The sequence below is a fragment of the Sminthopsis crassicaudata genome, chromosome 1 (assembly GCF_048593235.1).
Source record: "Sminthopsis crassicaudata isolate SCR6 chromosome 1, ASM4859323v1, whole genome shotgun sequence".
Lineage (NCBI taxonomy): Eukaryota > Metazoa > Chordata > Mammalia > Dasyuromorphia > Dasyuridae > Sminthopsis > Sminthopsis crassicaudata.
The window spans coordinates 174,952,619-174,965,378 of NC_133617.1; the positions used below are offsets into that span (position 1 = coordinate 174,952,619).

At 35.3% G+C, this 12,760-nt stretch overlaps 1 long non-coding RNA gene across 1 annotated transcript in view; it reads left to right on the forward strand.

Moving 5' to 3' along the window:
- The window catches only part of LOC141553307 (uncharacterized), a 276,064-nt gene extending 263,727 nt beyond the window's left edge, over positions 1 to 12,337 (forward strand). Inside the window, exon 4 of the long non-coding RNA XR_012485390.1 lies at positions 10,745 to 12,337. This is a non-coding gene — a long non-coding RNA (uncharacterized LOC141553307). The remainder of the gene's footprint in view (positions 1 to 10,744) is intronic.
- The last annotated feature ends 423 nt before the right edge of the window (positions 12,338 to 12,760 follow it).

Consider the following 12,760-nt stretch of genomic DNA (forward strand, 5'->3'; position numbering starts at 1 on the left):
ATACTACTAAATTGGAAGGAAGGAAGGAAGGAAGGAAGGAAGGAAGGAAGGAAGGAAGGAAGGAAGGAAGGAAGGAAGGAAGGAAGGAAGGAAGGAAGGAAGGAAGGAAGGAAGGAAGGAAGGAAGGAAGGAAGGAAGGAAGGAAGGAGGGAAAAATCAGGTGCTCAATACCTCCTTTGGTACATATGATGAGTAATTAGTTTTTCTAGCTCAGCAGCCAATTAGGGTGTCCTTTGCCAGCTCCATTTGAAAGGTCCTGAATCCCACTTAGCTGGAAATAGATCTTGAAAGCTTCCACATGATGTATTGGAACCCATCAGAGAATGTCTGGGCATTCACCATTACATCTATATAACCAAAAAGTCCTTCCCATTCTGCTTGAAGCTTCTTGACCCAGCACTTAGAGCAGTGTGCTGCATGGAATAGCCAAATCAGATAAAGAGGCCCTAGCTCTTTCCAGACATTGAATCCAAGCTCTGGACAAAGGAATGAAATCTGTTTCTTGCATGTGTGTATGGACATGTGTGAGCATTTGTGTTATGTACATGTGTGTGCATATCAGACTGTGTATACATGTGCATGTAAATAGGTATGTGCAAGTGTTTGTTTCAACAAAGACTGAAAACCTGGAAAGCAGAGGTTGAGAGCAAAATGATGAGACCAGGACCTATAATTCCCAAATGGAAATCCTGAAGGAAGAGAAGGAAAGCTATGTTCTTTACTGGGATATTTCTTGTATGTATGACAGCCCCTTTTACTTGCACAGCATTTAACAGTTTTTAAAATACATACACAAACACACACACACACAATAATCTTATGAGAGCAGTAGAAGAGCTATTCTTCTCATGTGATAGTTTAAGGAACTGAGAAAAAAAATTGAAATACAGAGAAATTGTGTCTTGTTCAAGGAGATGGAGTAGAATCCAGATTCAAACCTATGTCTTAGGAATCCTAATCCAATATTCTTTGAATTCTCTTTCAATTGAACAAATATTTGTTAACTACCTACTATGTGCCAATCATTTTAATAAAGCTGACTTTCTATTGTGGGAATGGCTGGTGAGATGGGGGAAGGATGTGACACAAGCTAGATATATGTGTAATTAATATCTGGTATGGAATGGAGTTCATGAGAGAGAGAGAGAGATCAAAGTGCTCTAGAGACTTGCTTATTCCAATAAGCAATAACAACTGAAAGAATTAACAAAGACTATATGGAAAAGTTGATGTTTGAGTGAATATGTACAGGAAGATAAAGATTCTGAGAGGCAAAGACAAGAAAGGATACATATAATGAACTTTCACCGATCAATAGGAAAACAATAATGGGAGCCAGAGTTCCAATTTGGAGAGTACATTGTCATGGAACTAAGAAATGGATTCAGGAATGATCTGTTTTAAAGGACTGAGATAATTGCAGTGAGGTAAATTTTTCAGAGATAAAAAGATAAGAAAGAGAGATGCTTTAAGAAAAGAAATAAGATTCACTGAAGAGTGGGTGTTGAGAGAAGAGACAAGGCAGCAGTGTGGGATGAGATCTAGGACAGGTGAGGGAAAGAGAGCTACAAAGGAAGGGGGAATGGGAGAAGAAATCAAAGATGAGTGAATCTCAGAGGGTGAAACAAAAAATTGCTGATTTGTGGTGATTATTTTTTTTAAAAGACAGGGGGGGAAAGTTTACTAATAAAACTAGGGGATGAGGAAGTTTCCACTCTCAACTCTCTTATCCCCATTTCTCTCAAACCAGTCCTTTGAATGTTACCGTTTAAAGCTACTCTTTCTATTATTTGCTCCATAGGAACAGCACACTTAGTTTTATCATAAATCTTCTTTTCCACTCTTTTCATCTCTGGCTCTCATGGAAACCTAGTTCTCTGTGTCTCTTTCTCTCTATCTCTGTATCACTCTGGGTGTGTGTGTGTGTGTGTGTGTGTGTGTGTGTGTGTGTGTGTGTGTGTGTGTGTGTGTAAAATATAAATAAAAAATAATTAACAGAGAGAAGGCACTAAAATTAACGGGACAAAAAAAGCTTCCAGTAAAATACAAGCTTTCAGTTGTCACTTAAAGAACACAGAAAGGTCAGTAGACAGAGGTGATTATGGAGAATATTCCAGGCCTGGAGATTGGCTAGGAGAAAAAATGTCTAGAGTTAAGATATGGAGTTTCATTAATGAAAACCCAGGCCACCGGATAAAATAATGTCAGAAAGTAAGGCATAAGAGACCTAGAAAAGTAGGAATGAGCCAGTATGTGAATGCCAAACAGAGAATTTTGTATTTGATTTTAGAGGGAATGTGGAGCCATTAAACTTTATTGAATAGAGGAGTGATGTCAGACCTGTGCTTTAGGAAAACCATTTTGGTGGGCTGAATGAATGATTAGAGTAGAGAGATTGCCTGAGGTACGCAAAACCACCAGCAGGCTATTGCAATAGTCCAGGAATAAAGTAATGAGAAATAAAATAATGAAATAGTCATTGCAATGTCAAAGGAAAAAAGGAAGACTACTCCAGAGATGTTGCAAAAATGAAATCAATAGACCTTGCCAGGAAATTGGACATGGGGTGAGGAGGAAAGAGGAAGACAGTGAAAATAGTAAGAAGTCCAAATGATACAGATTTTATGCATAGAAGGACTGAGAGGATGGCTTTATCCTATATAATAACAGTTAAGTTAGAAGGTAAGATTTTAAAGAGGAAATAAAATGAGTTCTAATTTTTTGAATATATTTATTAATTTACTTAAAATGTAAATCTATTTAATATTTATTAATTTAGTTTTCCCCAGTAAAATGTTTTTAATATTCTTTTCCTCCTTCCTTATACCAAGGCAAGCAATTTTATATAAATTATATATGTGTGGTCATATTGTGAAAGAAAACATAGAGCAAAAAGAAAAAGAAAAAAAACTCAAGAAAAAATAAAATAATAGAAAAAAAAAAACATGCACCAATCTATTCATACACCATCACTATCACCAGTTTCTCTGGTGATAGATAGCATTTTTCATTATTAAATCCTTCAGAGTTGTTTAGGATTATTGTATTGCTGAGAATAGCAAAGTCATTCAAGCTGATCATCTTACAATATTGCTGTTATTTTGTACACAGTATATTTCACTTTGCATCAGCTTAAGTAAGTCTTTCCAGGTTTTTCTGAGAGCATGCTGTTCAGCACTTTTATAGCACAATAGGATTATAATCATATGCCATAATTTGTTCAGCTCTTCTCCATTTGATAGGCATCCCCTCAATTTCCAATTCTTTGCTACTAGAAAAAAAAACTTGTTATAAATATTTTTGCATATATAGGTCCTTTTCCTTTTTTTGCTTTTTATCTCTTTTAGTATACAGAACTAGTAGTGGTATTGCTAGTTCAAAAGGTATTCACGGCTTTATAGCCCTTTAGGCATAGTTCCAAATTGTTCTTCAGAATGAATCAGTTCACAATAAGTTCCATTTTAGAGATTTTTATTTCAAGATACCTACTAGATATTTCCAAATGTCTGAAAAGCAGAGTGATTTACTAGATTGGAGGCTGCAAGAGTTTAGCATAGGGTAGATAGAGTTGAGAATCATCAGCATAAATATGGCAATTAAATCTATAAGAGCTGATGAGATCACCAAGTAAAAGATATAGATGAAAAAGAGAAGAAAGTCCAGAAAAGAAACCTGGTTGACATATATGATTAAAAGCATGATCTAGAAGAGGATCAAGCAAAGGAGACAAACAAAGAAAAGGCAGATAAGTAGGAAGAGAACCAGGAGAGAGTGATATCTTAAGAACAAAGAAAAAAAAAAGGATTATCTAGGAGGAGAGGATGATCAATAATGTCAAAAGCTGCATGAAGATAAAAGAGAATGAGGATTAAGAAAAGGCCATTAGATTTTACAATTAAGAAATCATTAGTAACCTTAGAAAGAGCAGTTTAGATGGAAATGACTCAATGAAAAGCCATATTGCAAGGAATTAAGAGATTGAAAATAAATAATTGAAAGAGTATCAGTGAAAAGAAGGATAATCTGTTGGAGGAGACAAGATGGTGTGAGAATTGCTTGAGCAACTTAGAGGGGTTATCCTTAGTAAAGAATAGTCACTTTATTGTGTGAAACAGTGGTAAAGAATAAGATGAAGGAAAAAGGCATCTGAGTCATAGGAGATGACAAAGAGAAGAGAAGAGAAAACTCAGTGAATGGCCACATTTTTTCATTAAATATGAGGCAAGCTTTTCAGCTAAGATGGTGGAAAGAGAAAAAGCTATAGAAAGTTTGAATAGTTATGACAAGGTTTAAAAGAACTACTGTATATAATAAGATTGCCTAGAACAATGAAGGCCCAATTCAGTGTAGTATAAATTTGTAGTGGACTCAGACAGAACAGTTGCATGATTTTTTCCACTTTTGTCCAGAAGCATATGTGTAAAAGTGAAGGCAAAAAATAGTGGGAATGATCCAAGGCTAATTACTGAGCGTAATTGATGATATGATGAAGAGACTAAGAATTCAAGAAGAGAGAATAATGTATAGTTGAATTGATTCACCAAGAAGTCAAAATGGGGAGAAGGGAAAACTGGCTAGTGCAGAGGAAATGGACTAGGAGAGAACTGAAGAGTCAAGGGATTCTACAGTGTCTATAGTTTCTTCACTCCCCTAGCTTTACCTTTTAGGGAACCAGTTCAACTCTACTCTGTCCTCTTTTTCTCAAATACCTTCCCCCCTCATTCAATCAACAATATACCTTGATAAGACAAATTCCTGGATTACTCCCACCATTTGCAACTACACTTCTACTCTCATGCTTCCATTTAATGAAGTTGGAGAAATTTTAAATCATAATGACTGAATCCATTACTATTTTATGTTATACAAACTTAACTGGGTCTTTGTTGAATCAAGATGATCCTTTTATATTTACCTAACTGACTCACTATCCCACTTAGTATGGTTGATTGTTGTCCTTTATTCTCAAAGAAAACCAAAATGATTTTATATTAGGGTCAAGCTACAGTTGTCTGACTGGCTGATTAAACCAAAGGAGCTTGAAAGGCTTTATCACAAGTTGAGCACAAATAGTTCATATGATCATTTGGAGTAGACATGTCTATATTTACACATCTCATTTTCTTTTGAGCTACTGTAATTCTACCTTGCTCAGAGAACACATCTTTGTGGTGGGCTTGCCATGCTGGTCCTGGATCAGTGTCTCCCATTTCTAATAATCAATTCCAAAGTTCTTCAGAGAGACCTTGAAAATGTCTTTATATAACTTCACTTCTTCTGAACTTCATGTGATTGCTTGTCTTTTCTGAGTTCTCTATAAAATAGTCTTTTAGGCAAAGATATAGTTGACATTTGAACAATACACCCAGCCCATCATAGTTGTGTTCTCTATAGTAGAGTTTGACTGCTTGACAATTCAGCTCACGACAGGACCTCAGAGTCCTGTGTCTCTTCTGTCAGGTGATCTTCAGAATCTTACTAAGATAATTCAAATGGAAGTGATTCCATTTCTTGGCATGATGGTGGTATATTGTCCAAATTTCATAGTCATACAATAATGATGTCCAGAATTCATGCAAGCATGTCATTATGAAACTGATATATAATACTGATGAATCCTGGCACCCATATTTTGCCATAGTTCTCCACAAGTGGCAGCTTCAAAGAGCTTGGTTAGACTGAAGATGTATTACAGACCTCTGTTCTACTCTTGGCATTTTGCTTAAAGTTCTCAAGCAGCAAATATCATGCTGACAATTTCTAAAGCCACACTGGCTTTTGGGTAGATGACCATCTTCCAGGTAAAAAAATCAGACTATTAAAAAGGACTCTAGCAAGAATCTTACCAGTAATGACTAACTGAGAAAGCCCTCTGTGATTGTCACAGGAAATGTTTCCTTTTCCTTTATAGAGATGGACAAAGGAGGCATCCTTTAACTCCTGGAGGATTGCCTCTTCTTGCCATAAAACCCAGACAATCTCAGTCAACTTTTATATGAACAATGGACCTCTACCCTATAAGTCTCAATAAGTCATGCTATGTAATCATAATTGAATATTACTGTGCCATAAGAAATGATGAGCTCATTGATTTTAGCAGAACATGAACAGACTTGCACAAAATAATAAAGAGCAAAGTGAGCAGAACCAAGAGAGAACATTGTATATAGTAATAGCAATATAATTTTAAGAACATCTTTGAGTGTCTAAGTCATTTTGACTTATAAATACAAATACCACTATAAATATATCCATATTTATACATAAATGCAAAGGGCCTATAAAAGGAGATTCTATCTGCTTCCAGAGAAAAAAAATGAAAAATAGATATATAAAATAAATGTACACATACATATATACCTTTAAATGTATATTTACTTATGTGTGTATATGTGAGTCTGAATACACATATATATGTACACACATGTACACACATGTAAAGGGCTGAATGCAAGTCAATGCACTGAAGTCGGACAATCGAACACTTGAGGCTAATTACCGATTGGACAATAATCTATAAGAATATGCTTGGAAAATGGCCCTTCCCACTATTCTGTGCTGGCCCAATCGTTTGGTGTATACAGAGAATTGTGGGAGGGACTAGGAAATGCAATGAGACTAGCCAGACTGACTCTGGGCAGGAGATGAAGAGGTGAGATCATGGAGATCCTGAGTCCATCCCCTTCACTTCTACTGCTAAAGACCAAGAATAAAGATTTTTGTTTATCTTGACTCTTGCTAATTCTAAGGTATCCGGGGTGCTAAGGTGATGGTCTCACACACACATATATACATATTTATGTCTAATTATAGCCAGAAGAAAAAGAAATTTGCAGGATAAATTTAAGAATATTATATATAATATATAAAATAATATAATTATAATAATATATAATATAATAAGAATAATTTGTATAGAATAGATTTGCAAGTATCATATGAAATATATTTTTATTATTCTGTTATGGAAATGCTTATTTTATTTCATAAAGTAAAAATAAAATAAATTTTATAAGTTAAAAACAAAAGAATAAGCACCAGGCATATTGCCACAGGAGAGGAGCCTAATAGCATTCAAATTTTTTTTTCTTCAGCTAGAAGTTCTGTGAGACAGGGATTGATCTCACCTGAGGTCAATGACTTCAACATTGATTAATGACATTCTATTGAGAACTCTATGGAAGCATTCTCTCCAGGATCATGTCCTCATTACTAATCAATGTGGCTCCATCAGAACTGTGTATTTGAGATAGTTTGACGCATAAATAGCCTTCTGGGAATCATAAAAGCCTATTGGATTCCTAGTAACATAAAACAATTTTATCCACCTTCTTACTGAGATTCTTGAGTCTCTCTCTAAGCTTCACTTGAACTTTACTTTTGACTGAATTAAAAGCTGCTACTTTAGAGATGGATGAACTATCCTGCTGGTAAACCCTGTGGAGTTCTCACTTTTTGTTTAGCAGCTTCTGAATCTTTCCAAATTTTTCATCAAACCAATCTTGATGTTTGCATGTATTCTGACCTAGATGAGTAAAGATGGTATGGCCCACCAAATCTCTGAAAGCTGCACACTCTTTTTCTTTTGAAGGCAATCAGGATTAAATGACTTGCCCAGAGTCACATAGCTAGTAAATGTCAGAGGCCAGATTGCCCACTCCTTTTATGCTTCATTGTTGCTAAACATATGTTGGCTCAGCTTTCCTCAAGTTAACTGTTTATATTCAGAGAAGCACTTTAATCTTTTGACATTAAGCCTCCTGGTAGATATCTTGCCTTGGGGCCTCAGCTTTTGTTGAATGAGAATGTTTAGCTTGGAGAGGATAAGTCTATGAATGGCTCAGCATTTTGTACCACTTGGCACCTTTATTACTCTCACATCCTGCCTGTCTCTTCCTTTTACAATGACATAAAATGACAGTGAGTGCATCCACAAAATTTTATTGCATGTAAGTATCCAGAAGGCAGGGCTGGTGATGAGAAGGTCATGAGATGTGCAAGTCTTCAATGGTAAATAACAATTGCTGTTTCTGGCTCCATTATTCCCAATGACTCTTTGCTATATCTGATGTCTGTGCCTACTCTGGCATTAAAAGTACCCAGAATTGCAAAATTGTCCTCTTTTAACATTGATGATAAAGGTCTTCAGGATTTCATAATATTTTTCTTAGATTCACCATAGTGATAGCACACACATTGTGGTAACAGGCAATTAGGCCAGGATTGAGTGAAGCAAAGAAATTTTAGGACACCTTTACTAATCCCTTCATCCTGCCAAAAGGTCAACAGTACAGTTGTTCAAAAGACTGCTCAGACATACAGAGGACTACTGAAGCTCACTGCTACTTCAGCCTACTGAGAAGATGCTCATTTAGCCTGGGATACCCATGTGCAGGGCTATGACTATAGCTCCAAGTGTATCCACAACTGCTGTATTGTCATTTTGCCTATTATCGCAGAAATTTAAGGCAGGTAAAAATGATAAAAGTTAGTATGGGTGATATTTTTTGACTGAAACATAAATTTGATTTAAAGGAAGTCAACAACTATTCTACTCTCTTTTCCAATGTCATCAAAGTCAGTAGAAGGACCAAAGTGAAGATGACTGGTAATGACTGAGCAATCTCTAAATGCCCCAGACTGCCTACTTCAACCATTGGAACTTTCTAAATTTTTAGCCATTGGAACTTTCTAAATTTGACAACTCTTGAGATAAATCTCTGTTTTCCCACCCTACTTGGAAAAACAAATTGAAACTGAAGAGGAGATTAACTGAGAGAAAGCTGAGGATAAAGTGATTAGAATATTAAAGGTCAATTCTTTTGAACTCTTAGTAAAGATGGCTTTACTTTGATCCTAGGGATTTGGTACTGTATGAAAGACTATTTTATTCATAAATAAAGATGAGTGAAGTTTTTTTTAGTTAAAGAGTACTATATATTCACTGAGCACCAATATTGAAAGACTTCATCCCACTTTTACTCAAAATTTACGTTTCCAATTTTGAAAGTAAAAAGAGATAATCTAAGAACTTCAATAGTTAGGTATTATAAGAATGCAAAGAAAATTATTTTGGTTATATGTATAATTTTCCCTCTGTTAAGTTCTAAGTTGGTTCTTATTTATTGACATTTGAAATAGAAGATTTGCATGAAAGGGTATTTTATTTCTTGCTACTAACAGAACAGAAGGACAAATACTGTTGGACATATCCTTCGGTTGCTTCAAATTGCCTTCAATATACATTTTTAAAATAATGCTGAATGCTAGAGGAAATGTGGGAAAATAAGGATATCAATACACTGTTGTTGAAGTTGTGAATTGATCCAACCATTCTGGAGGGCAATATGGAACTATGTCCAAAGGCTATCAAGCTATGCATACCCTTTGATCCAGCAGTGTTTTGACTGGGCTTATAGCCCAAAGAGATCATTAAAAAAGGGGAAAAGATCCACATATACAAAAAAGTTTGTAGCAGCACTGTTTGTAGTGACAAGGAACTGGAATCTGAGTGGATATCCATCAGTGGGAGAATGGCTGAATAATTTATGGTGTATGAATGTTATGGGATATTATTGTTCTATAAGAAATGATCAGCAGAATGACTTCAGAAAGGCCTGGAAAGACTTACATGAACTGATGCTAAGTGAAGTGATTTGAACAAGAGAGCATTATATATAGAAAAAACAAGATTATATGATGATCAATTCTGATGGAGGTAGATTTTTTCAACAATGAGGTGATTCAGGCCAGTTCCAATAGTCTTATGATGGAGAAAGCCATCTGCACTCAGGGAAAGGACTGTGGGAACTGAGAATGAATCATAGCATAGTATTTTCAGTTTTTTGTTATTTGCTTGCATTTTATTTTCTTTCTCTTTTTTTTTCCTTTTTGATATGATTTTTGTGCAGCCTGATAATTGTGGAAATATGTACAGAAGAATTGCACATGTTTAATATATATTGGATTACTTACCATCTAGGGGAGGAGGTGGGGGAAAGGGAGACAGAAAAAAATGGAACACAAGGTTTTGCATGGGTGAATGCTGAAAACTATGCATATGTTTTGAAAATAAAAAGCTTTAAAAATAATGTACATTTATCAAATCTATTTTAGTTATTTAACTGAGTCTTGAAAATGGTGCTTTTAATTCCTCATAAAGGGGTGTGTCTGTGTGTGTGTGTGTGTGTGTGTGTGTGTGTGTGTGTGTGTGTGTGTGTATGTGAGAGAGAGAGACAAAGAGACAGACAGACAGACAGACAGACAGACATTACTTCTTGTTCTGGCCCCCAGGGCCAAACAGAACAATTCTATTCTCTATCCTGGTTGATAACCCTCAAATACTTAGATAGCTACTATGTTTCCCCATAGTTTCTTCTCCAGACTAAACATTTCCACTAGCTTGAATTATTCCTGATAATGAATGAATACCTGATAGGGTATAATCCTTTCATTCTTCCAATTACAAGTAAAGCTAACTTTCAACATTAATTTTTATAAGATTTTAAGTTCTAATTTTTCTTTTCTCCCTCCCTCCCTTATCTCCCCCCTCCCAAGACAGCAAGCATTTTGATATAGGTTATTATATGCAATCATTTTAAACATATTTCCATATTAGATTGTAAAAGAAAAATTAGAACAAAAGGAAAAAACCACAAGAAATAAAGAAGGAAACAAATTTTAAATGTAGAAATAATATACTTCAATCTTCATTCAATTTCCATAATTCTCTCTCTGGATACAGGTGGAATTTTTCATCCCAAGCCTTTTGGAATTTTCATCACTGCAATGCTGAAAAGAGTCAAGCCATCACATTTGATCATCACATAATCTTGCTGTTACTGGTGTATACTGTTATGCTGGTTTTTATCACTCCATTCAGAAATAGTTCATGCAAGTCTTTCCAGGTTTTTCTGAAATCAGCCAACTAATTATTTCTTATAGCATGATAGAATTCCATCACATTCATTTACCATAACTTATTCAACCATTCCCCAATTGATGGTCATTTACTCCACTTCCAGTTCCTGCTACTACAGATATTTTGCACATATGGGCCCTTTCTCCTTTTTTATGATAGGAATAAAGTTCTTTGAGGTTTAAAGGAAATATTTTATATCTGGGAAAGGCCCTAAGGTTTTAAATAGCTGAAGTGAATTTGGAAAGACAAACATTTGATGTAGGTACACAAAGTGACTTGCTACCTTTATCTCCAGTCATTCATTTCAATAAAATCAAACCTGAATCTGGGAAATGTAACCAATATAGTTTCCATAAACCAGAGTGATATTCCTCAACAAGAGAAACAAGCTCTGAACCACAAAGAATGATCTAACAAGAGAGGCTATAGCTCTTACACTTCTGGACTGGAAAGAAAAAATCCTCAGAGTTAAGGTCTTGAAGAAGAAGAAAAGAAGAGGTTTCTACAAAACGTTGGCTCAGAGTATCTTTTCTTTCTAAGAGAGCATAGTAATAAAAAAGCATTATTATGACACCCAGATAATCTTAAAACTAGAAGGAATGGCTAGTAGAATTATCCATCAAAGAATGATCCCAGGTATACTTGCAGATTAACCCAACCCATAGATATTGCACCCTGCAAAGAATGTGCTCAGGAGTTAAACAACCAGCCTAGTCCTGTTGGGTCATAACTGTACCTATAAGTAGCTAATACAGTGTCCAACTACCTGTCAAATACAACATATTCATCAAACACACCATGTCCTGAAACATATAGCTTTTCCAAGAATGAGTCTAGCAGAGAATCAGAGAAACTCACCCATTCTGACACAAACACTAAGTCTCTCTATGAACTTCATGTGGACTTCAGAAAAAGAATATCAAAGTTCTTAATTTTCAGAATTGTGAATTACCTAGGACACAAGTACTCCCAATATACTATCTACTATCCATATATTTTGTTTCTGTCTGTTTCCTTCTACTTACGAACTCTCTCTATATATGTGGAAGAGTGATCCCCAAGTTTGGGAAGAAATTCTTTACAACTACTGCTCTCATTTGTTCTTTGAACAACCTAAGAGGTAAATAGCATTATTATTCTTATTTTACAGTTAAGAAAACTGAGACCAAAAGAGGTTTAGTAATTTGTCCACATTCGCAATTAGCAACTGAGATAGAATTCAAATTCAGACTTCAAGTTTAATGTTTTATCCACTGTACCATCTAGCTCATCCAGATCTGTTCTTCTTGGGCAGGTGTTTGTTCATGTGCAACTTTTTGTGACCTCATGAACCATAACACAACAGGCCCCTCCACTATTTCTTGAAGTCTATCCAAATTCACATTAGTTTTTCCAGGATGCTATCTCATCCTCAGCCATCCCCTTTTTCTTTTGCCTTCAATATTTCCTAATATCAAAGACTTTTCTAATAAGTCTTGAATTTTTGTTATGTGGAAAAAAATTTTTAAGCTTCAGCTTCAATTAGTATCTTTAAGTATATTTTGATTTCAAAAGTCTTCTCCAGAACAATTTGAAAAGTCAATTATGCAGCAATCAGCTTTCCTTTTTGCGGGACTCTCACAGCCATACTTTACTGCTGGAAAAATATAGCTTTGACTACATGGACCTTTGTCAGTAAGGTGATGTCTTTGCTTGTTCATATGCTGTCCACATGCCATAGCTTTCCTTCTATAGGATCCTGGCTTCAGACAAAATTTACAATGATCTTTAAGCCTAAGAATATAAAATCTAAGACTTCTTCCATTTCTTTTCCCTCTCTTTGCCAGGAAATTTAGTTAT